We start from the raw sequence: 27,518 nt of genomic DNA on the forward strand, positions 1-27,518 counted from the left end.
TCCAGGAAGCAGAGAATCCCTGGGATGAACAAGATAGACACACACAGTGGAAGAACAGACCCGCAGAATTGCACACGGAAGCAGTTTAAATGATAACAGACTATAAAGCTGGAGATTGTTGAGGCTGTTCTGTCCATGAGACGTGTGAAAGTGCCAGGAAAACAGAGAACAAGGAGGAGGTCACGGAAAGAATCCTGAAGGACGAGAAGCCCCAGCAGACGATGCGACAGTTCTGTAGCAACCACGGGCCAGGACAGGAAGAAATGCACAAACGATGACAGACGTCATGTTCAGCATCTAGGAAAACAAGTGTGTGGATTTAACAGATCAGATTTGCTACTAGCTAGGACAAGAAAATTTGTTTCTTGTTAGAAATAAATATTGATAGGACTGATTTAGCAAATGCCTGATACATAATGCTTAGTCTGCCTTTCAGACCAATTTAAAATTGTCTAAATGTTAGTCATGTCTGTCTACCCCTCCACTTTAGAGCTCAAATTCACTTTCTTCGGCAGTGTTTTGACAGTTGAAAGCCTCTCGTTGGATTATTAATTTCAGCCGTATTTGATCTCTGAGGATTCAGCGTTTACTACTCTCCCATCCTCAAGTTACATGACAGTTATACTTTTATTTCTTCAGAACTTCTGCAAATGTGATAAGTGTTAAATGCCAGTGTTACTTTAAATTCTCTCCTGAGCCTTAGAGTAGGTGCATGTGCATGATAGATACGATCAATGTTAACAGTATTCCATATGCCATTTCCCCTCCCAGCAACTTGAAGACATTATGGAGGAACTTGGCAGAGGAGAATCCAAGCTGATCCGTACTTGGATTGGTAACAGCTGTCAGAGTTTAACAACAGAACCTCTGCAAGCCGTGACCCTGCGGGCTTCCCTAATCTAGCTCCTCATGGCGCATGCTGCTTCCCTTCATGCGCCCTTCCTGGGGAGCCAGTGACAAATCCATCTCAAGGGAAAGGTGCACAGCCTCCAGCTGTTGATTTCGTCTTTAGTCACCGTGTGAGTGTTGAGGTAACTTTCTCTGTGACCTTAGCCTCAGAGCAGCCCTCCTCTCTCATCTATTGATATTCTTAAAAACCCTAATTCTATTTTTACTTCAACTTTAACAGTCTCTGCATAGTAAATACCTATATGGTATTTCATCTTAAGACTTCAAAAATGTTCAAAGACTATCTGGTTCTTCTATTTTGAGATTCCGTGAAAGTCTGTTCTCCCCATGTGTGGGCTTTAGGATCTTAGCTCCCTCCTTAAACTAATGTTAGAGTGGCTGTGATGTACGAGGAATGTGTGGCCCTGGGGACTCGGAGGTGAAAGCTGGGATTGCCTGTGTCTTTAAAGGAAGCCCTTGTTTGATCTTATTTCATAATGAATCTTATTGAATAGTGATTAAAGTTGGCATGTGACTTTGGGGATCCTGGGAGGGGAACAGCAACCTCCAATTCAGCTTCCAGGGGGTAGTAAAAGACTCACCACTGGTGAGTGCTGAGTAGAAGGAGGGAGAGAAAGAGGGAAGAGCTCCCCCTCCCCCCAACATACCCTGCCTTCTCCTCCAAGTGTCTCCACTGGCAGAAGGCTGAGTGGATGCGGGCAGTAATGCATGGAGGCTAGACAGTCAGCCAGGGCCACAGGATCGAGGACTTTGTGTGCCTTCTGATCCAGGCAGGAGAGTCCTGCTGAAGTCCTTCCAGAGTCTAATGTCCTCGTGAAGCAACAAGCAGATACTGACCACCTACACGTGCTAGTGTGTAGTAGGCACATGGAGTGAGTAAAGCATGATGCCTAGTGTCTTCCACACGCGTGAGTGTGTGTGAGAGAGTAAAGTAAACACCAGTGATTATGATAGCAGTAGCACAGATCAGAGGCACGCACTGCTAAGGTCTCCCTGTGGAGTTTAGGGACGTCTTTACAAAGCAAGCTGTCCTCTGGAGCTGAGCTTGTTCGTCCTGAGTGTGCTCCCACCCAGGACTGCGGTGAGTTTCAGGTGCAGCTGTGCTGTGACTGCAGGGTTATGGCTCTTTTGCTCGGCACCGTCCGCACTCACTGCGGTCGGCAGCAGGTGACGGCAGTGATCTAGGACGCCAGATAGGCTTGCCCTGCACCTGGAGGCCAGAGAGCAGCCCTGCCCCAGGGAGGCTGCCCAGGTCTTGCCGATGGTGAAGGACGGCATGCAAAGCCTGAAACCAAAGGGGCCAGCTGCTCCATTACACTGTCTGTAACTGGGCGTCCTGATTTCTGGACTTTAAACATCTGTATTGACCCTGATCTGCATAGGGTCAGGAGTCTTGCATTACATTATTGGTTTCCTTGATCTATCATAGGCAAGTAATCAAATACACCTTAGACTTTGCTTTCTGACTCAGACTGCATTCATCAGTCCAACCTCTCACACCCGAGTTCAACCTGTATTCTTTTTTTTTTTCAACCTGTATTCTTATGGACTGCTTAGTGGTCACCTGGAAGGCCTACATTTCTAAGTAAGGTAAGATTTTTTCCCCTAAGCTGTATGTACTTAAAATAGGGCATGAATGAAGCAAAAATTATTTTTCTGTTAATAAAAAGTTGTGACTGGTTATGTAGATTGATTTAGGGCAGATATCTATAGTTGCAAAAACATGTGCTTACTAAAAGGTTTTCTTGGAGGATCATGCTGAAATATTTCAAATAATTTAGCAAAAAGGATAAAACACAAAGGACAGACATCATAATGTTCTGATAAAGTCGTGAAGGAGGTATGAGAAATGTTTGTTCTGAAAAGTATTTAGGGAAATTTATGGCTGAGGGTGTATTCTTACCTCTAATTATCCCTCTAGTTATAGAGGCTTGTTAGCCAACCCAAAGATACATCTTTTCTCCCTGTGTGGGGGAAGAAAAAGAAATGTGGTTTTCTAGCAGAATCAAGTGACTTTTGAATTCTAAAATAAGAAGCTGAAGTTGGCTTCTTATTTACACTATCTCAAGGGAGTCATTAAGTAAAGCTCCTTTTTAGTACCTAAAAAAGGACTCAACAAATTAAGATTTAATTCTCATTAGGTTTATGTTGTTTGGGACTTGGGACATTAGAAAAAAAATTACTCAAAGATAATTTATGTTTTTGTGTTGCTGCTACCTGAGAAAGAAAACTAGATTTTCCACATTTCCCCCAAACTTGGAGGAAATCCTTCTGTCTAAACAGTAAACTGGTGTCATCTCCCACATTTATAAGCAAATTTTGATGAAAAGTGATAATAAATTGTGGTGGTGAAGATCATAATCTCTAGGGGCAAATAATCCTTGGCATGAATATCAGTTCTACCATTAAGCCATTGTGTATTTTTCTCTGAGCCTTAGTTTCTTAGTTGGTAAAGTGAGGCAGACAGGACCGCTGAGGTTCTCTGTGAAGAAACAAAATGTATTTAAAGTGCTTAGCAACATGCCTGGTGTGTAGAACATGTTCCATAAATATTGATCATTATTATTTCAGAATATAGATAAGACAAATAATTTCCTAATGACATTGTAATGTGATATTACAATATACTCTCATAATACTGGGAATCCTGAACTTCAAGTAAATCAGGCTCCTTGGAGGAAAGTTCTGCCCAGTTTCAATCTGTCCCCTCACCCCCCACCACCCCTTTCCTCCCTCAGCATGCTCTATCAGCTGGGCTGTGCTGGAGAAGGCACCAATTTCTGGATTTAGCTTTCTTCCAGACACTTAGACAAGACCAATGTTGTATGATTGTTTTGATCAATAACTGGGGATCCAGAGCAGCTTTTCCCTGCTGTGGTCAGTAACTAAGTATACATTGTATAGTAAGGAAATCATAGGTGTCTGTGTCAATGAGAAATTCCCAGGCACTTGTAGGAGTGGAAATTTTGTTCTAAGCTATTACTTTACAGCATCCTCTTGGAAGCTTTAAATGAATATCTGTAACTGACTTCCAATTCCAGACATGTAGCGATTTCCCCAGCAGCAGTTCAGGGGCTACCAAACTGCCCAGTCACTCCTTGATTTAGTTTAAGCCCTAGGAAGACCGGATTGCCTACTCAGGAAAATTCCAGTCTTTCTCAGACTCCTCCCAGGTGAGACTGGCCCTTGGGTGTACACACACGCCCTAGGACTCTGACCTGACTTTCCTAGGAAAGAAAACTAGGGTCCAAGTTCATTCCACTTAATTGGAGCTATAAAGATACCTCATCCTAAAACTCCTGCTTTGTTTAGCTTTAGGTTCTCCTAACAACACACTCTCTTTCTCACGTATGTACACTTTTCATTTGTATTCAGTTGTGTTAATGCATTCAAAATAGCTCAAATTTGGCCCAAAGCAAAGTTCCCAGTAAATATTTTAGGGTCTCTTTTACTCCATGATTTTTAAAAATGTATGTATTTGTTTCTTTTGTGATAGAGTTTACCCTTGGAGGCTTACATTTCTCTGAAATTCCTTTCCTTCAGGTCTCTGTGATAATGCCCTCTTATTGCATTCCTCTCTGTTGAAGAATCAGACGGGGCTAGCAGAGGCAGCTGTTTATCATCTCCTCAGAATTTTTCTCTGTAAAGCCTGCTAAATGTCCCTTCAGAGGGTTATGTTTAAATTTGGAGTAGTGGAGGCTTGCTCTTCCTTTGCTTTTGATCTTGGAACCTTGTATTTTATAAATTGTACATCACTCCTTATCGCTGTTTAAGAGTTCAGACTAAGAACTCCCAATCAACCAGATATTAAGATAACAACCAGAGATATGTAAAAATACGCATACAGCTTTATTGCTTTAATGCTTCCTGTTCCATATGTGTCTTTGCCATAGCCACCCAGATTCTGTCCTACATACCATCTTTGACTAACAGGGTCCTTTTTATCTAGTATAGTATAGACTAGAGGCAGTGTGGAGACCACGTTCTAAAGAGAAAAGCTTTCTCTTTCTGCCCCATTCTATCTGCCTTAGCTGAAATCACTGGACTGTCCTGTCAGTTCATTGATCTGTACAAGATCAATGTTACTGACTTCAGTAATATTTCTATCTGTTGGATAATAAAATTCATTATCATTTCAAATTAAGGAAGTAAGTATTCTCTTGAACAACACCAGTCTTATACAAAGTTCAGTACTTCGTTAAATATTCTTTCCCAGTAATATGTTTAAAAGTTTATTCATTGTTTTGGGGCTACCTTAGCGGTATTTTTCCTTTAAAACCCAGTCTGGTTAAACTGGGCCTTCCTTCTCATGCTGTCCCAGATCACCCAATCTCTACCTCAGTCTGCATTAACTATTTTTAAGAAACACATAAAATAGACTTTCTTAATTTATACATTCTTTGAATCATTTCATCTGATTATCTGATCTCTAAAGAACTTACCCCTTTTTAAAGCTGTGCTATATTTTTTAAAACCCTAAACATTTAGTGATCTTTTACCTATAATTATGTAAGCAATTTTTACTGTAATTTTTGATATAATTGCACAAATCCTTTCAAGCCGTTTTTAAGAAACACAGGCATCAAGCTAAAATATTTAGCAAAGATGTCTCATTTGTTTAAAGCATTATAAATGTAATTAACACAAAACTAAGATGCCCCTTTTTATTAGCAAAATATTGAAAATATCTGGTGCTGGCAGGTCTTGGAGTATGACAGGCACTTCCAAACCCAGCTAAGGTATATTGCAGAAACCTGTTTGAAAGCAATGTCTTAATAAATATAGAGCATATATAACCCTGGGCTTCCCAGATGGCACAAGTGGTGAAGAATCCACCTGTCAATGCAGGAGACGCAGGAGACTCAGGTTCGATCCCTGGATCAAGAAGAGCCCCAGGAGAAGAAAGTGGCAACCCACTCCAGTGTTCTTGCCTGGAAAATTCCATCGACAGAAGAGCCTGGTGGACTACAGTCACGGGGTTGCAGAGAGTTGGAGACAGCTGAGCACGCACGTGTTGATAAACAATCCGAGAGTCAGCTTCAAATTCATAACTTGCTGCTGCTAAGTCGCTTCAGTCGTGTCCAACTCTATGCAATCCCATAGACGGCAGCCCACCAGGCTCCCCCGTTCCCCGGGATTCTCCAGGCAAGAACACTGGAGTGGGTTGCCATTTCCTTCTCCAATGCATGAAAGTGAAAAGTGAAAGTCAAGTCGCTCAGTCATGTCCGACTCTTCGCGACCCCATGGACTGCAGCCCACTGGGCTCCTCCATCCATGGGATTTTCCAGGCAAGAGTACTGGAGTGGGGTGCCATTGCCTTCTCCACATAACATGCTAAGACATTGTAAAAAGCATCCTATACCTAGTCAGTTACAGGAAAGAGCATCTCCTAGGCGGTATATTGAAATAGAGTCCTAAGAGCTAAGGCGCTGTTGGTTATTAACTTTTTCCCTCTAAAATACATTTATTTGCCTGTGGAAACTTTAGACAATAAAAATATGAGTATTTCTTATTCCCAGTACTCTTACCCTTTTTGATTATAAGGCAAAAAAGCCTTTGGCAACTTCTGAAACTATTTGGTAATTGTTGGTAAGGCAGGGTCAGGGCTCATTTCTGAATTCCAAGGCTTTAATAACAGTTAAAACTTATTTATGCACTATATGTTAGACATTGTTCTGAATACTTTTATACACATTCATTTGCTTAATCCTCCAAACCATCTAAGAGATTTTCTCCATTTTTGTCCAATGCCACAGAGTCAAGTATCAGAGCCAGGATTTGTGTCCCAGCAATCTGATTCCTTATGTAAAGGGTGTTAGTTGCTCAGGCGTGCTCGACTCTGTGACCACATGGACTGTGCCCTGCCAGGCTCCTCTGTCCATGGAATTCTCCAGGCAAGAATGCTGGAGTGGGTTGCCATTCCCTTCTCCAGGGGATCTTCCTGACCCAGGGATTGAACTCTGGTCTCCTGCATTGCAGGCAGATTCTTTACCATCTGAACCATCAGAGGCCTTCTTAAACTAAGCCATCTTTTTTGGTCTTTCTCAATAAGATAAATTATGTTGTGCTTATATTCCTTCTGCTCAGGTATTATCAGACGTAGGTGACTGGTCTTATTGTGACAAACTGGTCTATCCTATGATCAGTTGCTGTAGTTGTTTCTAGTTTTTACCTGTATAGTATGTATTTAATATTTATTCATAAGCAAGGGTATATTCAAAATACTTATAAACCCTTGAGGCAGGGACATGAGCCAGTCAGTGGGGACACCACCCAATCAGAATGCATAAAGCATTAAGTAATCGGTAGGGTGGTATGGATATAAATGGGATAGGTATCAATCTACTCCATAACCAACTCACCATCCAGGCAGGTCTGGGTACGTCAGGAAAGCAAGCAGCTAAGTTTATCACTGACAGTGTACATTATGTTTGAAGATTGCATGTGAGAGTAACTTTGGAATTTGATGAAGACTCCGTAATTATAACTGCAAAGCAAATCTTTCTGTATCTTGTGTTGTTTCACCCAGGAATTGGAGACTTTAGTTCTCTTTGGGCCTTCAGTTCACTTTTAGATATTCTTTGTTTTGTTACCTTTAAAGCACCATCTTTAATAGGAATATACCGGCAAAACTGTTTTAACTGTTAAATACATGCTCATCAGTAGAGCACGTCCTTCCTCCAGTACAAACTCCATATGTGGGTGGACACTTGGTGCTTCAAGGCCAAACTTGCCTGTTACTCCAGGGGATTGGAATTCACTCTTTCTCCCAGATCTCATCTCTTGGATCTATTTGTCCTCTCCATTGTATAATCATAAGGGATTTGATTTAGGTCATACCTGAATGGTCTAGCTATTTTCCCTACATTCTTCACTTTCTTCCTTAATTATGCAATACGGAGCTCATGATATGAGCCACAGTCAGCTCCCAGTCTTGTTTATTCTGACTGTATCAAGAGCTTTTCCATTTTAAGTTGCAAAGAACATAATGAGTCTGATTTCAGTATTGACCATCTGGTGATGCTCATGTGTAAAGACCTCTCTTGTGTTGTTGGGAAAGGGTGTTGGCTGTGACCAGTGCTTTCTCTTGTCAAAACTCTGTTAGTCTTTGCCCTGCTTCATTTTGCACGTCAAGGCCAAACTTGCCTGTTACTCCAGGTATCTCTTGATTTCCTACTTTTGCATTCCAATCCCGTGTGTTGAAAAGGGCATTCTATTTTAGTGTTAGTTCTAGAAGGTCTTGTAGGTCTTCACAGAACCAGAGCTGCTTTAGCATTAGTGATTGGGGCACAGACTTGGATTACTGGGATATTGAATGTTTTGTCTTGGAAACAGACTGAGATCATTCTGCCATTTTTGAAAGAGCACCCAAGTACTGCATTTCGGACTCTTTTATTGATGTGAGGGCTACTCAATTTCCTCTAAGGGATTCTTGCCCACAGTAGTAGATACAACAATCTTCTGAATTAAATTTGCCCATTCTTGTCCATTTTAATTTCACTGATTCCTAAGATAATCAACGTTCACTCTTGCCATCTCCTGCTTGACCATGTTCAATTTACCTTGATTCATGGACCTAACATTCCAGGTTCCTATGCAATATTGTTCTTTAACATATTGGACTGTACTTTCTTTACAACTGAGTGTTGTTTCCACGTTGGCCTGGCCTCTTCATTCTTTCTGGAGCTATTTGTCTGCTCTCCCCCAGTAGCATATGCATATTGGACACCTGCCAACCTGGGGGACTCATCTTCTGGTGTCGTATCTTTTTTTGCCTCTTCATACTGTTCATGGGGTTCTGAAGGCAAGAATGCTGAAGTGGTCTGCCATTCCCCTCTCCAGTGGACCACGTTTGGTCAGAACTCCCCACCATGACCTGTCCGTCTTCAGTGGCTCATAGTTTCTTTGAGTTGCACAAGGCTGTGATCCATGTGATCATTTTGGTTCACTTTCTGTGACTCTCGTTTCTGTCCTAGAGGCTGTAGGATTATATTTCTTGCTTTTTCTATCTGCCCTCTGGTAGATGAGGCTAAGAGGCTTGTGCAAGGTTCCCGATGGGAGGGACTGGCTGTGGGGAAGTAGGTCTTGCTCTGGTGGGCAGCGCCAGGCTCAATACACCTTTAATTCAAATTCTGCTGATGAGTGGGGCTGTGCTCCCTCCCTCTTAGTTGTTTGGCCTGAGGCGACTCAGTCCAGGAGTCAATAGACTGTTTGGCAGTGAGAATGTTAACAGCCTCAGTAGGGAGGCCTGAGGTCCCCAAGGGGGGGGAGGAAATAAAACTGCAAATGGAGAACTTTTCTTTTTTTTTTTTTCTCTTCTAATCCTGTGTTGCTATGGAGACACCTGGCTCCACCTGAGCTTAGCTTTATCTCGGACCTTGAGCTAACCATTGCATTTTTCTCATGGAAATATCTTTCTTAAGCTATGTTAGTGAACTGTGTATTTGCTTGGAAATTTGCCTTTCTTCAAGATTCATGTCAATTGTTCATGGCCCTGGATGACCCACCTTGTGCCAATGTTATCAGAATGCATGCTGTGGGCGAGGGGCCTGGTGCCACTGTCTCAGTCTTGTTTCCTTTCTCTAACTAGCCGCTTGCTAAAAGGTATATAACCCCTTGCTAAAAACTAGCAAGGGGGCACTCTTTCTGCCCCCTTCTGATGTCTATGTCAGAAGCTTTCTCTGTCTCTTTTATACTTTAATAAAACTTTATTACACAAGAAGCTCTGAGCGATCACGCCTTGTCCCTGGCCCAGGATTGAATTCTTCTCCAAAAGCCAAGAATCCCAGCGTCATTTATGGCTCGTAGCAGCAACCTTTCATCTTGGTGGCTCATCCAGGATTCTTCAGGACAAGGTAAACACGCTCAGAGCTTTAGTTCTTTGTTCTCCTAGTAAACATGTTTTCTGCTTTACTCTACTCAATCTGCAGTGTGCCTGTGTGTGCAATCGATTGAAAGAGATGCACAAGCAAGTGCAAAGCGAGAGCTGTGTCCTCATCTGCGGTTCCACGGTGCCCTCATATGGCTTATGGCAGAAACCCTGTTGGGGATGATACCGACCTGCTAATGCCAAGAGGCACCGTATATCTCCTCCAGGGGAGCGGCCAGAGATGGACGAAGCCTGCCGACGGAACTCTCCTTTCTCAGTGAAACTTCCCGGTCTCTTTGACCATTTCATAACTGCCTGGGAATTGAAACTCCTGACCTAATCTGTCAGGTCACAGACTTTCAAGGGGCGTGTGATCCATGCTGTTACTGTGTACTGTTACTTAGACCCCAAGTGTGGGAATGCCTGGCCTTGCTAGGAGCTGGAAGTTACAGGAGCACATCCAGCAGTGAGGCGGAGCTCCAGTTCCAGGCTAGAGGTCACTCTCCTGGCTGCCTGCCTCAGGGGCCAGCGACCTGAAAGGAAGTCTTTGTCGTGGCTGTGCCTCTGATCTATGTAGACAGAGGCATTGCTGGTGACTATGAGGTTTTTGAGGACACAGATCGGGGATTCCAGGATCTGGTCGGATTGGAAGTGCAGTGGGCGTCTTCCTTTGGCAATGCCAGCTCTTAGTGGACCGGAGGAGGCTCTCTGGTGGCGTTTGTCTCAACTCCGTAGGTATTCTTCCTGTGGAATCTGTGGAAATGAACTGGAAGGATTGGCCCTAATAGCTGGAGGAACAAAAATCACTTTTTCCTCTCTGGCCAGCCCTCCAGAAGGATTTATGCCACCATGCACCTCCTAAGACTGCTGCCGCTCTTGTCCCTGACCCCGTGGCTGGCCTCTGCTGACCCTTGCCTCTGCAGGAATCCCCCCAAACACTTAAGGCAGGCCTGACTCAGTCTCTTGTGGGGTCACTGCTCCTTTCCCCTGGGTCCTGGTGCACACAAAGTTTTGTTTGTGCCCTCCAAGAGTCTCTGCTTCCCCAACTCCTATGAAAGTTCTATAATCAAATCCCGCTGTCCTTCAAAGTTAGATTCCCTGGGGATTCCCAGTCCCTTAGCTGGATCCCCAGGTCAGGAAGTCTGATGTGGGGCCTAGAGCCTCTGCAACAGCGTTAGAACTTCTTTAGTATTATTGTTTTCCAGTTGTGGGTCACCCACCTGACGGGTGTGAAATTTTATTTTCATGCAGTTGTTCCCCTCCTGCCATCTCTTTGTGGCTTCTGCTTTGTGCTTAGACATGGGTTGTCTCTTTTTTGGTAGGTTCCACCATGTTCCTGTCGATGGTTGTTCAGCAGCTAGTTGAAATTTTGGTGTTCTCACAGGAGAAGATGAGGGCAAGTCCTTTTACTCCACCATCTTGATTTGAGGTTAATAGCAAGTGTTTTATACATAGGCCTTGCCATTGGTTATGAATTTGTAATAAATTATTTAATTCCTTGCCCCACAGTGTACTCATCTTAAAATGGTCACATTAGTATGTACTTTATAGAGCTGTTGCTAGAATCAAGTAAAGGAATGTTTATAACATGTGTAGCAAATTTCCTGTGACATCACCAAGAGTTACTGAAAGTGAAGCTAAAGTGAAAGCTGCTCAGTTGCGTCTGACTCTGTGACCCTGTGGACTATACAGTCCATGGAACTCTCCAGGGTGGGATACTGGAGTGGGTAGCCTTTTCTTCTCCAGGGGATCTTCCCAACCCAGGGATCAAACCCAGGTCTCCTGCATAACAGGTGGATTCTTTACCAGCTGAGTCACAAGGGAAGCCCAAGAATACTGGAGTGGGTAGCCTATCCCTTCTCCAGGGGACCTTCCCGATTCAGGAATTGAACTGGGGTCTCCTGCATTGCAAGTGGATTCTTTACCAACTGAGCTATCAAGGAAGCCCAAGAGTTACTGAGTGACTTCTATTAAATACAAAGTGGATTACAGCAGAGCTTCTCATGTAAGCGGGTGAAGGAGGTCTTTCTTTTTGCTTAAACTGTCTCTGTGGGCGGCAAAACAACAACAACAACAAAAAACCACTGTGAGCTTTGTAAGATCAATTTTTTGTAGTTGACTTTATTTACTTTATACATCTGAGTTTGAGTGTTCACCTGGAAGGCAAGAACATCCAGAAACCATATCTCTCCAAAGAAGTGTAGCTGTAATGGTCACCCCTGGACATGCCCAAAAGACGATTGGCTTCTTAGCCTCTTGACGATGCACACAGCATGGAATGGAAGGAGAGCAGGCCTTGGAATGGGACTCAGATCCACTGCTTGAACATCTTTGTGACTTTGAGCAGTTTGCTTACTCTGTCAACTTCCACATTCTCACTTTAAATGGAGAGCAAATAGGGACTTAAATGGCAACTGTTACAGTTCATGACTAATTATCCAGCCTTTTAGCATCTTTTCAAAGATTTATTTCCATCAAAAAGGTCTCTTTAACTCCTCATCTTTTTAAGGTTCTATATAGATATCCTTATTGAAATTTCTTCTTTTCTTTGGTTTATACTCCATTACCTTGATAGAGAAGTCAATAAAGCAGAAGTAGATGTTTTTCTGGAACTCTCGCTTTTCTGATGATCCAATGGATGTTGGCACTGAGGAAGGCTTTCTTATGTCTCCTTGCCATTCTTTGGAACTCTGCATTAAAATGGGTATATCTTTCCTTTTCTCCTTTGATTTTCGCTTCTCTTCTTTTCATATCTGTTTGTAAGGCCTCCTCAGACAGCCATTTTGCCTTTTTGCATTTCTTTTTCTTGGGGATGGTCTTGATCCCTGCCTCCTGTATAATGTCATCAACCTCCGCGCATAGTTCTCCAGGCACTCATTCTGTCAGATCTAATCCCTTGAATCTATTTGTCACTTCTACAGTATAATTGTAAGGGATTTGATTTAGGTCATACCTGAGTGGTCTGGTGGTTTTCCCTGCTTTCTTCAGTTTAAGTCTGAATTTGGCAAAAAGGAGTTCATGATCTGAGCCACAGTCAGCTCCTGGTCTTGTTTTTGCTGACAGTGTAGAGCTTCACCATCTTTGGCTGCAAAGAATATAATCAATCTGACTTCGATATTAACCATCTGGTGATATCCATGTGTAGAGTCTTATCTTCTGTTGTTAGAAGAGGGTGTTTTCTCTTTTCGTGGGTCTAAAATAACACCTTAGATCTATGAAAGATACAGCAAATACTATACCCAACCATATATGTCCCATCCAGCTTACTATAGTTCATTCTTCCTAGGGACCCTCCTGTGTAGGAGCAAGAGTCACTTCAGAAGAAATTTTGATTTTCATAGTGAAATCCAGAGAAAGGTATAGGAGTGTACCTATGGAAAGACAGGTTTGGAAAGACCATTGTTGTATAATGGAGGTTGCCAGGTTTATCTGTAGATTTCAATGTGAGAGAAGGTGGAAAAAGAGTCACCCTTTCTTAAGAAAAAAAAGAGAAGAAAAGGAAATGGAACCTTTGGGGATGAATCGGGTTTCAGTTGAGGCTGGGAAACAGCAGTAATCTCAGCTGGTTATGGCAGGTAAAAGGCAGTTTAGTGTAGAATAATGTTTTCAGAGGGCACACAGGAGAGGTTTGAGAGGGGCAGGTGAAATAGGAGGCTGGGACAGGGGTGAAGCAACAGAGAACCTGGGAAAGGGAATATGTGAGAAGATGAGTGTCTTGTTCAGAGGGAAATGCCAACTTTTGCAGAAATGTTAAGATGAAAAAGAATAACTCAGGAATTTCAAGGATAACCTACCAGGGGGGTTCAGTACATTCATTTGTGTCTTCGGGAATATTCTACTACAGTCAGCTGCTTAGCTAAAGATTTAGGTGCGAATGACTTAATTAAGATGGTACTCCCAGGAGAAACCAGTTAGGGAGTTGGGTGGCCAGCCTGCTAGGTGGGATGAGAACATAACCCAGGTGAGCCTAGGACATGCAAAAAGTAGTTGCCTTGGGCTTTTGGGAAATTTCTAAACAAGAGGTGCTGGCTGAAAATACTATTTTCACTGGAATTTGAAAGTGTGCGGAAGTCAAGCCCAGGAGACTCTCGCAGCTGTGTTATTACCACAGGAAAGCTGGACTGCATGTGGAGCAAAGCAGAGACATAGGACTCAGTGATATGATTCTTGGATGAAATTGGTCTGAGGCTTCCCTGATAGCTCAGTTGGTAAAAAATCCGACTGTAATGAAGGAGACCTTGGTTCAATTCCTGGGTTGGGAAGATCCGCTGGAGAAGGGATAGGCTACACTCCAGTATTCTTGGGCTTCCCTTGTGGCTCAGCTGGTAAAGAATCTGCCTGCAGTGTGGGAGACCTAGGTTCAATCCCTGTGTTGGGAAGATCCCCTGAAGAAGGGAAGGGCTACCCACTCCAGTATTCAGCCCTGGAGAACTCCATGGACTAAGCCACAGGACTGGAAAAGGTCAGTTTTCATTCTTCCATCCCAAAGAAAGGCAATGCCAAAGAATGTTCAAACTATCGCAAATTTGCACTCATCTCACACACTAGCAAAGTAATGTTCAAAAATCTCCAAGCCAGGCTTCAACAGTGAGCCGAGAATTTCAAGATGTTCAAGTTGTATTTAGAAAAGGCAGAGGAACCAGAGATCAAATTGCCAACATATGCTGCATCATCGAAAAAGCAAGAGAGTTCCAGAAAAACATCTGCCTTATTGACTATGCCAAAGCCTTTGACTGTGTGGATCACAACAAACTGTAGAAAATTCTTCAAGAGATGGGAGTACCAGACCACCTGACCTGCCTCCTGAGAAATCTGTATGCAGGTCAAGAAGCAACAGTTAGAACAGGACAGGGAACAATTGACTGGTTCCAAATTGGGAAAGGAGTACATCAAGGCTGTATATTGTCACCCTGCTTATTTAACTTATATGCAGAGTACATCATGCGAAATGCCGGAATGAATGAAGCACAAGCTAGACTCAAGATTGCAGGGAGAAATATCAATATCCTCAGAAGTGCAGATGACACCACCCTTATGGCAGAAAGTAAAGAAGAACTAAAGAGTCTCTTGATGAAAGTGAAAGAGGAGAGTGAAAAATCTGGCTTAAAACTCACATTCAGAAAACTAAGATGATGGCATCCAGTCCAATCACTTCATGGCAAATAGATGGGGAAACAATGGAAACAGTGACAGACTTTATCTTTTTGGGCTCCAAAATTACTGCAGATTGTGACTGCAGCCATGAAATTAAAAGATGCTTGCTCCTTGGAAGAAAAGCTATGACCAACCTAGACAACATATTAAAAAGCAGAGACATTTCTTTGCTGACAAAGGTCCCTTTGTTATGGATGTTAGAGCTGGACTATAAAGAAAGCTGAGCGCCAAAGAATTGATGCTTTTGAACTGTGGTGTTGGAGAAGAATCTTGAGAGTTCCTTGGACTGCAAGGAGATCCAACCAGTCAATCATAAGGGAAATCAATCCGTCCTGAATATTCATTGGAAGGACTGATGCTGAATCTGAAACTCCGATACTGTGGCCACCTGATGTGAAGAACTGACTCATTGGAAAAGACCCTGATGCTGGGAAAGATTGAAGGCAGGAGGAGAAGGGGATGACAGAGGATGAGATGGTTGGATGGTATCACCAGCTCAATGGACATGAGTTTGAGCAAGCTCTGGGAGTTGGTGATGGACAGGGAAACCTGGCGTGCTGCAATCCATGGGGTCGCAGAGCCGGACATGACTGAGTGACTTTCACTTTCCAAAATTTTCAGTTATGTTTCTCAGAAAATTTCTTTTGTTTTCTAAGCCAGTTCGTTCCAGAGTTTTCTTGTTATTACTGGCAACAGAATTCTAAATTCTGTTTAAGAACGGTGCCATATTTATCTAAATGTCATTTAATCTTGGGATTGAAAGTAATGAAAAATGACTAATGACATTAAATAGTCAGTCTTCTGACACAGCTGAAATATTACATAGCATTAAATGAAAAAGATTTTTCCATTCCCATTGAAAAGGAAAAAGGAAATTATACATTCACCAATATCTCGTCTAATTTGTCTTCTGGCCTTGCAATTTGTCTTTTTTAAAAATTTGACCTAGGTCTTCTAAACCAATTTTCCCCATTGAATTTAGCTTTTTATTTTATGTGCAAAACAACTCCATATCCTAAGTGTGGACGTCGGTTACGGTTCTGAGTTTAGTACATTGCTATGCTTTTAGTGTTGCATACACTGACATGGTTCTGCAGGTTCTTCATATCTCTGAAGGGCCTTTTACCATTCATTCGTCTGCTCTGTGAATCCCCAAGATGTGATAGCAGAAATTGCTGGATTCCAAGGATGCCCTTGCTTTATTTTTCTACTTTTCTTTTCTGAAGCGTCAAAGCATGTCTGTTGTTTTTAGGGGCATTTACTTTCTTCGACAACTGTCTTCTTTCAGGTACCTCCTGTTCAACTCAAAACTCTCTCCCTGTATTTTTTTAAATTTTTTTTTTTAATTGGAGCATAATGGCTTTACAATATTGTATTGGGTGGACACAGTGGGGACAGGAGTGGGTGGAACAAATTGAGAGGATAGCATTGAAACACGTGTATTACCAGATGTAAAAAGACAGACAGCCGGTAGAAATTTGCTGCGTGGCAGAGGGAACTCAAATCCAGCGTCCTCTCCGTATTTCTCTCCCACCACTTGAAGTTGGCTGTATTTCTCTCTCCACCTCCAGTTGTTTCAAGTGTCCTTGTCTCTTTCTTGCTTTCTTCCTTAGGCTGCTATGAGAGACTGCATCGCTCCTCTTTCCCTTTGGGCATTTTAAGAGTGGCCCACAAAAAGCAGGCAGCCTTGAGATCATCTTGCCTCCTCTTCTCTTTTTTCACTCATCAGCATATTTTATTTCCCATTCCCGCCTGCCTCCCTGGTCTCTTTCCCTTTTGCTTCCAGTTGTTTTTTTTTATTTTTATTATTATTTTTTTTTATTAGTTGGAGGCTAATTACTTCACAACATTTCAGTGGGTTTTGTCATTCATTGATATGAATCAGCCATAGATTTACACGTATTCCCCATCCCGGTCCCCCCTCCCACCTCCCTCTCCACCCGATTCCTCTGGGTCTTCCCAGTGCACCAGGCCCGAGCACTTGTCTCATGCATCCCACCTGGGCTGGTGATCTGTTTCACCATAGATAGTATACATGCTGTTCTTTTGAAATATCCCACCCTCACCTTCTCCCACAGAGTTCAAAAGTCTGTTCTGTATTTCTGTGTCTCTTTTTCTTTTTGCATATAGGGTTATCGTTACCATCTTTCTAAATTCCATATATATGTGTTAGTATGTTGTAATGTTCTTTATCTTTCTGGCTTACTTCACTCTGTATAAGGGGCTCCAGTTTCATCCATCTCATTAGGACTGATTCAAATGAATTCTTTTTAACGGCTGAGTAATATTCCATGGTGTATATGTACCACAGCTTCCTTATCCATTCATCTGCTGATGGGCATCTAGGTTGCTTCCATGTCCTGGCTATTATAAACAGTGCTGCGATGAACATTGGGGTGCACGTGTCTCTTTCAGATCTGGTTTCCTCAGTGTGTATGCCCAGAAGTGGGATTGCTGGGTCATATGGCAGTTCTATTTCCAGTTTTTGAAGAAATTTCCACACTGTTTTCCATAGTGGCTGTACTAGTTTGCATTCCCACCAACAGTGTAAGAGGGTTCCCTTTTGCTTCCAGTTGTTTTTAATCCGAGTGACTCATTTGCTGAGAGCGTCACTTGAGCTCAGTAGTCCTGGGTGTTGCTTGTGCATCATAAAAGGTAAGGCAAATTTAATCTGCATAACTGAGCCAAGGTATTTGGATAGTAGTTTCATTTTGGAAGAAAGCGGAGATGCGTGATGGGTTTAGGAAATAATGTTAGTAAGAGTTTGAGGTTTGGTTTCTGTGTTACTGTTTATGCTGCAGCTGTAGTTGTTCAGCTCCTGAGTGGGGTCCTACTCTTTGTGACCCCACGGATGTAGCATGCCAGGCTCCTCCACTATCTCCCGGAGTCCGCTCACATTCATGTCCATTGAATTGGTCATGCTTTCTAACCGTCTCATCCTTTGCCACCCCTTTCTCCTTTTATCATCAGTCGTTCCCAGTAGCAGGGTCTTTTCCAATGAGTAGGCTCTTTGCATCTGATGGCGAAAGTATTGGAGCTTCAGCCACAGTCCTTCCAGTGAATATTCAGGATTGATTTCCTTTAGGATTGACACGTTTGATTTGCTTGCAGTCCACAGGACCCTCAAGAGTCTTCTCCAGCACCACAGTTCGAAAGCATCAATTCTTCCTTTGGCGCTCAGCCTTCTTTATGGTCCAAATCTCACATCCCTACATGACTACTAAAAAAACCCTAGCTTTGTACAGACTTTTGTCAGCAAAGTGATGTCTCTGCTTTTGAATATGCTGTCTAGGTTTGTCACAGCTTTCCTTCCAAGGAGCAAGTGTCTTTTAATATTATGGCTACAGTCACTGTCTGCAGTGATTTTGGAGCCCAAGAAAATAAAATATGTCACTGCTTCCACTTTCCCCCTCTGTTTGCCGTGAAGTGATGGACCGGATGCCATGACCTTGCATGATCAGCTGCTTCAGTCATGTCCTGCTCTTTTCAACCCTGTGGACTGTAGCACGTCAGACTCCTCTGTCCACGGGGACTCTCCAGGCAACAATACTGGGTTAGGTTGCCATTTCCTTCTCCAGGGGATCTTGCTGACCCAGGGATTGAACCCATGTCTCTTATGTTTCCCACATTGGCAGGCATGTTCTTTACCGCTGAAAATGAAAGTGAAATTGCTCAGTCGTGTCCGACTCTTTGCGCCCCCATGGATTGCAGCCTAAGAGGCTCCTCTATCCATGGGATTTTCCAGGCAGGAATACTAGAGTGGGTTGCCATTTCCTTCTCCAGGAGATCTTCCCAACCCAGGGATCGAACCCGGGTCTCCCTCATTGTAGGCAGACACTTTACCGTCTGAGCCACCAGGGAAGTCTTTACCACTAGCACCTCCTAAACAGTGATTTTAGTTTATTTTAGCAATCTCAATATCTAATAGAGGATTATTTAACTTAATTTCAATATACAGTCATTAAAAGAAAAGAGAAATAGAAACAATAGAGAGGAGTAACAGCATATACATCACCAAATGGGGCCAAATGTCATCCTAACTTAAGCAGCATGCCGGAAAGTCCCGAGTAACAGCAATCTGGAATCCCAACTAAGAAAAGGTCCCAGGCAGTGTGTTCACTCCATGAATGAGACTTCAGTTTTGGGAGTTCCTGCTTATAATCTGAGACCACAAACTGATATCATCATCAGTTTCTGCACAAAAATGTAGCTCTTGTTTTACTTTAACATTTTTACAATGCTGTTTATCTTGCGAGTCATAGGATTTTGTAAGAACCCTGGCGTGATTGGTCAAGCCTCCAAGGGCTTCAGAATTCCACAGCCCACTCCCTTTCTTATCTAAAGTGCTCCCTGAATCGCTGACCTTGCAGGCAGCAGTGGAAACTGGGCAGTGGCCAGGCATGAAAGAAACAAGGTCAGAGGATTGCTCTCCTGCTTCTGAAGCCTGAGCCAAGACTTCTTCCATTTTAACTTCCCAAACAGTCGACCTCCTGATTGTTTATGCTGAAGAGCATGGGAATAATGCAAAGTAACATGAGCAGTCTTGTTAATTCTGTAGGACAAATAGCAATTCCAGATGGTCAAAAGAAACAAGATGATCAAAGAAATAAGCCATGGATTAAGCAGTGCAGAAAACCATTCCTGAGCAGTAGTAGGTGTAGTAAGTAACAAGTCCCACCATGAATAAGAAGTATGTTTTTGTACATTAACTCCTATATCCATTAAGATATCAGCTATAATAGTAACAACAGAATGTTCTATCAAGGTACAGTTATGTTTTTTTCCTTTTGTAATTGTAATACTTTGTAATTTTGTAGTTTTGTAATACTTTGGTTTCTTTGCAAAATCTTACATAGGGGTTCTAAAGAAAAGCTAATATCAGGAATGGATAAAGTAGGAAATAGCAATTGAGTCGATTACACCTGAGCTTTCATAGGGGGCGGGGTGGAATATTAAATAGGTGGTCCCCTTCCAATATAAAAGCCCAACATGTGTTAGGCATTCAGAGAAAGGGGTTCCTAAGTGATCTGTAGAGGTAGTGTTTGCATCATCAGTTATAATACGTCCTAATTGAGGGGCTGTTTTAAAAACTGTGTTGTAGGTTTTGGAGGACACAGTCCATTCACAATAGTTGATGGAGTTCTCCCGTAAGCGGGGTTCCTCAAATGTGAGAAGTTGGTCCACATAGACTGACAAGGCTAATGAGAGATCGCTATCAGTAAGTGGGTGAGACTATAAAGTAACACGTGACATTAACATATTTATACTTATCTTCAAGCTTGAGCTGTGTTTTTACCGATGCCGTTTCATCTTGGCAGACAGGTAAATTTTGTCCATAGAAAGGAAAAGTTAAGAAATGGCAGGCCTTGTTTGCTGGGCAGGTGAAGCTATCCTGAGCTCAGGTCCAGTTCAGGTTTCTCTAGCTGAAGATTCATCTATAGTTTTCTTCATATTTCTCTTTTAATGGTCGCATATCCTTGAATGTTGAGGCATGAATGACAACTCACAGTACAGTCAGCCTTCCAAGAGTAACCTATTCATGAGAATAACAGTGAGTTTGTGGTATATATTTTCATTTTTTTGGCAGAGGGGGGGTGTCCAGGAATCATCACTAATACAGTTTTATCCTTCCCCTGAGAAATCACATCAGCAGGTATGGGAATACCACTAGGCTGCTTCACTCAGACTTTAACTCTGATTGCATGTATTTCTTTTCTTTTTTTTTTTAAAGTAAAAGATCATCCTTTGTCCAGTTGTGTTTAAACATTGCTGCTCATTAAAGTCACATCTGGAGCTTTGGAGAAAAAAACAATATCTGGGCATTTGTATTTATCAAAAAAGTCAAAATAATTCTAATGTGCATCTGGACTTTAAAAAGTTATTATAGGTTTTTCTATTGAATGTTTTAGTGATATAGAATTCTATTATTTTCTGTGGACCAGTCATGATACAATGATATTAAAACAGATAATAGCTACATAATCACAAACATAATAGAGGATGTTTATCAGTTTTCATGATCAATAGCCAAACAGAAAATAAAAAATAATTACAATTGCAAACCATAATGGAAACATGATTGACCTAAAATATAAAATAATTACATACAATCTGGGTGGTTAAGTAGAGAGATGTGGTAAGTGGAAGTGCGTATATGCACATTTTTCATCCACCCAGCCAATCTATGTCTTTTGGTTGGTGCATTTAATCCATTTACAGTTAAGGTAATTATTGACCTGTATGATTCTATTACCATTTTCTTAATCATTTTGGGTTTATTTTTTATAGATCTTTTCATTCTTTTCTGTTTCCTGCCTAGAGAAGTTCCTTTAGTATTTGTTGTAAAGCTGTTTAGATGGTGTTGCATTCTCTTCACTTTTGCTTGTCTCTAAAACTTTTGATTTTCTCCATGAAATCCAATTGAGAATTTTGCTGGATAGAATATTCTTGGTTGTGGGTTCTACTGTTTCATCACTTTAAGTATATCATGTCATTCCCTTCTGACTTGCAGAGTTTCTGTTTAGACATCGGCTGATAATCTTACGTGAGTTCCCTTGTATGTTATTTATTGTTTTAAATATTTTATCTTTGTCTTTAATTTTTGTCATTTTCATTACTATGTATCTCAGTGTGTTCCTCCTTGGGTTTATCCTCCCTGGGACCCTTCATGCTTGCTTCCTGGACTTGGCTGACTATTTCCTTTCTCATGTTAGGGAGGTTTTCAGCTATCATCTCTTCAAATATTTTCTCAAGTCTGTTCTATCTCTTTTCTTCATCTGGGACCCCTATAATGTGAATGTTGGTGCACTTAATGTCCCAGAGGTCTCTTAAGCTGTCTTCATTTCTTCTCATTATTTTCTCTATATTTTGTTTTATGGCAATGATTTCCACCATTCTTTCTTCCAGAGCACGAATCCATTCTTCTGCCTCAGTGATTCTGCTATTGATTCCTTCCAGTGTATTGTTCCTGTCTGTTTTTATTTTTTTAGTTCTTATAGGGCTTTGGTAAGCAATTCTCACATCTTTTCCATTCTTTTTCTAAAATCCTGGATCATCTTCACTATTATTCTGAATTCTTGTTCTGGAAGGTTGCCTGTCTCCACTTCATTTAGCTGTTTTTCTAAGGTTTTATCTTGTCCCTTCATCTAGGACATAATCCTCTGCCTTTTCTTTTTGATTAACTCTGTGATGTGGTTTTCATCCTGGTGGCTGCAGGATTGTAGTTCTTCTTGCTCCTTCTGCCTCACCTTTGGTGAATGAGGCTAAGAGGCTTGTGTAAGCTTCCTGATGGGAGGGACTGGCTGTGGGTAAAATTGCATCTTGCTCTGGTGGGCGGGGCTGTGCTCAGTAGAACTTTAATCTGATTATCTGCTGATGGGTAGTGATGCCCTCTCTCACTGTTAGCTATTTGGCCTGAGGCAACCCTGCCCTGGTATCTACAGCTCTATCACAAGTTTAATGGTCATCTCCAAGGGCTCATGCAAAGAGGCATCTCCCAGGGCTGCTGCTGCCAGTACCTCTGTCCCTGTGACAAGCCAATGCCAATGCACGCCTCCACAGAAGACCCTCCAACACTAGTAGGTAGGTCTGATTCAGTCTCCTGTGGGGTCACTGCTTTCCCCTGGGTCCTAGTATGCACAGGATTTAGTCTGTGACTTCCAAGAATGGAGTCTCTGTTTCCCCTAGTTGTGTGGAAGTCCTGTAATCAAATCTTGCTGGCCTTCAAAGTCAGATTCCCTGGGGATTCCTAATTCATTTGCCAGATCCTCAGGCTGGGAAGCCTGACATGCGTGGGGCTCAGAACCTTCACAACAGTGGAAGAATTTCTTTGGTATTATCGTTCTCCAGTTTGTGGGTCGTCCAGCCAGCAGGCGTGGGATTTGACTTTATCTTGTTTGCACCCCTCCTACCATCTCATTGTGGCTTCTCCTTTATCTTTGGACATAGGATATCTTTTTTTGTGGGTTCCAGTGTCCTCCTGTCAATAGTTGTTCAACAGTTAGTTGTTATTTTGGTCGTCTCACTGGAGGAGATGAACACATGTCCATCTATTCTGCCATCTTGAACCAATCCCCAGTGTGTATAACTGATGTTATTTTTTTTTAATGTTGAGTTTCAAGTCAGCTTTTTAATTCTTCCTTTTCACCCTCATCAAGAGGCTCTTTAGTTCCTCTTCACTTTCTGCCATTATAGTGGCATCATCTACATTTCTGAGATTGTTGATATTTCTCCTGGAAATCTTGATTCCAGTTTCTGATTCATCCAGCCCAATATTTCTCATGATAATAAGTTAAACAAACAGGGTGACAATATACAACCTTGTCATACTCCTTTCCCAATTTTGAACCAAATTATTGTTCCATGTCTGGTTCTAATGTTGCTTCTTGACTTGCATACAAGTTTCTCAGGAAACAGGTAAGGTGGTCTAATACACTAATCTCTTTAAGAATTTTCTGTGGTTTGTTGTAATCAACACAGTCAGTGCTGTTAGCATAGTCAATGAGTTAGAAGCAGATGTTTTTTTTCTGGAACTCCCTTGATTTCTCCATGATCCAACAAATGCTGGAAATTTGATCTCTGGTTCCTCTGCTTTTCTAAACCCAGCTTGTACATCTGGAAGTTCTTAGTTCACATACTGCTGAAGTGTAGCTTGAGGGATTTTGAGCATTATCTTACTAGCATGTTAAATGAGTGCAATTTTATGGTACTTGGAACTTTCTTTAGCACTGCCCTTATTTGGGGTTGGAATGAAAACTGACTTTTTCCAGTCCCATGGCCACTGCTGAGTTTTCCAAATTTGCTGACATGTTGAGTGCAGCACTTTCACAGCATCATCTTTTAGGATTTTAAATAGCTCAGCTGGAATTCCATCACCTGCACTAGCTTTGTTCATAGTGATGCTTCCTAAGGCCCACTTGACTTCACACTCCAGGATGTCTGGCTCTGGGTGAGTGGCCACACCATCATAGTTACTCAGATCATTATAACCTTTCTGTATAGTTCCTATGCTCTGTTAGGTCCTAGTCCATCCTCTCCTTTATTGTGCCCATCCTTGCGTGAAATGTTCCTTGATTTTTATATTCACATCTAATTCACACAAGAATATATATACTTTCTAGTTACACAGATCTGCTTTTTACAGTTGTGAAATGGGTTTTAATATGAAGATCTGGTTCAAGGAGAAAATCCCTCACTTTATTTTCTATCACTATGTAATTGGTCTGAAATGATAAGCACTGGATTAACTGAAATCTAAATACTTTTCTGTGCATGTGTCCAGCTACATGCTTTTATTTTGGTCACAGTTTTTTGAGACAGACAATATTTTATTAACAACTTTGCATCTCCCCCAACTTTGATGCCTTGCTCATTTACTTTGATTTGTTCAGTTTACAGCTTGAAGACTTTTTGATTTAGACAATTTAAGACATTCAGTTCTGTTCAAGGCAAGTAATAGAATTTTTTTTTTAATTAGCTTTTTTCTTTTCTCCAATTCCATTGTGGTCACGTCCTTAGTATTTCCTTTCTGCAAGGGGTTTTTCTCAGGTGAGGAAAGTACCTTTACCTAGTGCTGGTAACTCAGAAAAGAATATGCAACAGCATGTCCTGCAATTGAAGGGAGAGGGAATAGAAAGGAATAGGTGATAAGGTGTTCTTTCCTTCCACTTTTCCTTCTGAGGCTCCATTTCCTTCCAACCTGGCAGGAAAATAGCACCAATTGATAGGGGGAAAAAATCATGGAATCCACACTCTCTGTGAACTTAGAGTCCTCCTTTTTTCCTTTTCTTTATCCCTGTCTCTTGGTTGCTTGAATGGTTTAGGGGGGGAAAAAAGTAAACTGTCACCTCCCCTCCCCTTTTAATATGCAGCAGTTTAATTAGGGTATGTCTTGGTCCTGAGTATTCTGTATCACTATTTCTGGAACACAGGATGTTCTTTTAATCAAAATTCAATTTTGTCTTCATTTCAGAAATTTTTTTGGTTTTTTTCTTTGATTTATCAGGATATCTCAAATCTTTCTGTACTATGGTATGAAATAAGAGAAGGTTCTAATCATGATGTCATCTTCCTCTGATTCCTGGCATAGAGTCCTAAAACCCTGGTAATTTCCTAGGGAAAAGGAACACTAGGACTATCTCTAGTTCTGATAATTGTCTTTGATGTCCTTTCTGACACAGAGCTCCTGAAACCCCTGCAGATTCCTGAGTAATAAAAATACTAGGAATGTCTTTTGTTCTAATAAGGCAACTCTTGGTGGACTCTTCAATGGCTCCTGGATGGGAACTGGTCCCCAGAAAGATCAGCAAGGCTAGAGAGCCTGGCCCCCCACTTCACTGAGAGAAAGGACAAAGGCCAAAAATAGTTAATCCATGATCACACCTAGTAATGAAGCCTCCATAAAATTTCCAATTCTGTGGGGCTCAGAGAGTTTCCTGAAGGGTGACCACATTCACATGCCAGTAGGGCTGGTACATCCCAGCTCCGTGTGGACGTCCCAGAAGCTCCCGCACTTGGGGCCCTCCCAGACATCGCCCGTGTATCTCTTCATCTGACTCTCTTCTTTATCACATCCTTTCACCAACTGACAAAGATGAGAGTTTCCTTGAGTTCTGTGAGCTACTCCACCAAATAATCAAATCTAATGGGGAGGAGGTTATGGGAATCTCCAATTTATAGCCAAGTCAGACAGAATTTATGGGTAACCTAGGGACCTACTACTGGAGATTGGCCTCTGAAGTAGGGGACAGTCTCATGGGACTGAATGAGTCCTTCACCTGTGGAACCTGACAATACAATATCTCTAGTAAATAGTGTTAGAATGTAGTTAAATCATAACAGTACCCAGCTGGTGTAACAGAGTTGCTTTGATGAGGCAAAATCCCCCACACATTTGATGACCAAAAGTGTCAGCAGTAAACTTTTCTGTGTTAATAGTAAAGAAGGCACATGGGGAAAACTGTAGGTTTTTTTATTTTTATTTTTTAAATTAATTTATTTCTTTTAATTGGAGGCTAATTACTTTACAATATTGTAATGGCTTTCGCCATACATCGACACAAATCAGCCATGGGTGTACACGTGTCCCCCATCCTAAACTCCCTTCCCACCTCCCTCCCCATCCCATCAATCAGGGTCATCCCAGTATACTGGCCCTGAGTGCCCTGTTGCATGCATTGAACTTGGATTAGTGATCTGTTTCACATGTGATAATGTACGTGTTTCACTGCTATTCTCTCAAATCATCCCACCCTTGCCTTCTCCCACAGAGTCCAAAAGTCTGTTCTTTACATCTGTGTCTCTTTTGCTGTCTCGCATATAGGGTCTTTGTTTCTAAATTCCATATATATGCGATAATATACTGTATTGGTATTTTTCTTTCTGACTTCACTCTGTATAATAGGGTGCAGTTCCATCCACCTCATTAGAACTGATTCAAATGCGTTCTTTTTAATAGCTGAGTAATATTCCATTGTGTATATGTACCACAGCTTTCTTATTCATTCATCTGCTGATGGGCATCTAGGTTGCTTCCATGTCCTGGCTATTATAAACAGTGCTGTGATGAACATTGGGGTACACGTGTCTCTTTCAATTCTGGTTTCCTTGGTGTGTATGCCCAGCAGTGGGATTGCTGAGTTGTATGACAGTTGTATTTCCATTTTTTTAAGGAATCTCCACACTCTTCTCCATAGTGGCTGTACTAGTTTGCATTCCCACCAACAGTGTAAGAGGGTTCCCTTTTTTCCACACCCTCTCTAGCATTTGTTTGTAGACTTTTGGATAGCAGCCATTCTAACTGGCGTGAGATGGTACCTCACTGTGGTTTCGATTTGCATTTCTCTGATAATGAGTGATGTTGAGCATCTTTTCATGTGTTTGTTAGCCATCTGTATGTCTTCTTTGGAGAAATGTCTGTTTAGTTCTTTGACCCTTTCTTTGGTTGGGTCGTTTATTTTTCTGGAATTGAGCTGCATGAGCTGCTTGTATATTTTTGAGATTAATTCTTTGCCAGTTGCTTCATTAGCTATTATTTTCTCCCAATCTGAGGGCTGTCTTTTCACCTTGCTTATAGTTTCCTTTGTTGTGCAAAAGCTTTTAAGTTTAATTAGGTCCCATTTGTGTATTTGTGCTTTTATTTCCATTACTCTGGGAGGTGGGTCATAGAGGATCTTGCTGTGATTCATGTCAGAGAGTGTTTTGCCTATGTTCTCCTCTAGGAGTTTTATAGTTTCTGGTCTTACATTTAGATCTTTAATCCATTTTGACTTTATTTTTGTATATGCTGTTAGAAAGTGTTCTAGTTTCATTCTTTTACAAGTGGTTGACCAGTTTTCCCAGCACCACTTGTTAAAGAGATTGCCTTTTCTCCATTGTATATTCTTGCCTCCTTTGTCGAAGATAAGGTGTCCATAGGTGCGTGGATTTATCTCTGGGCTTTCTATTTTGTTCCATTGATCTATGTTTCTGTCTTTGTGTCAGTACCATACTGTCTTGATTACTGTAGCTTTGTAGTATAGTCTGAAGTCAGGCAGGTTGATTCTTCCAGTTCCATTCTTATTTATCAGATTGCTTTGGCTATTTGAGG

General features: G+C 41.7%; 1 protein-coding gene across 7 annotated transcripts in view; it reads left to right on the plus strand.

Annotated features, from left to right (window-relative positions):
- Positions 1–2,385: 2,385 nt before the first annotated feature.
- The window catches only part of HHLA2 (HERV-H LTR-associating 2), a 159,722-nt gene continuing 134,589 nt past the window's right edge, over positions 2,386–27,518 (plus strand). For 5 of the 7 annotated variants that reach the window (XM_043449129.1, XM_043449135.1, XM_043449137.1 and 2 more), the window contains exon 1: positions 2,438–2,499. The gene's annotated coding sequence lies outside the window, so the exon portion shown is untranslated. Of the gene's footprint in view, positions 2,500–27,518 lie in introns of all 7 variants that reach the window. The other 2 variants (XM_043449136.1, XM_043449130.1) reach the window with 2 other exon arrangements.

Source organism: Cervus canadensis, chromosome 27 (assembly GCF_019320065.1).
Source record: "Cervus canadensis isolate Bull #8, Minnesota chromosome 27, ASM1932006v1, whole genome shotgun sequence".
NCBI lineage: Eukaryota > Metazoa > Chordata > Mammalia > Artiodactyla > Cervidae > Cervus > Cervus canadensis.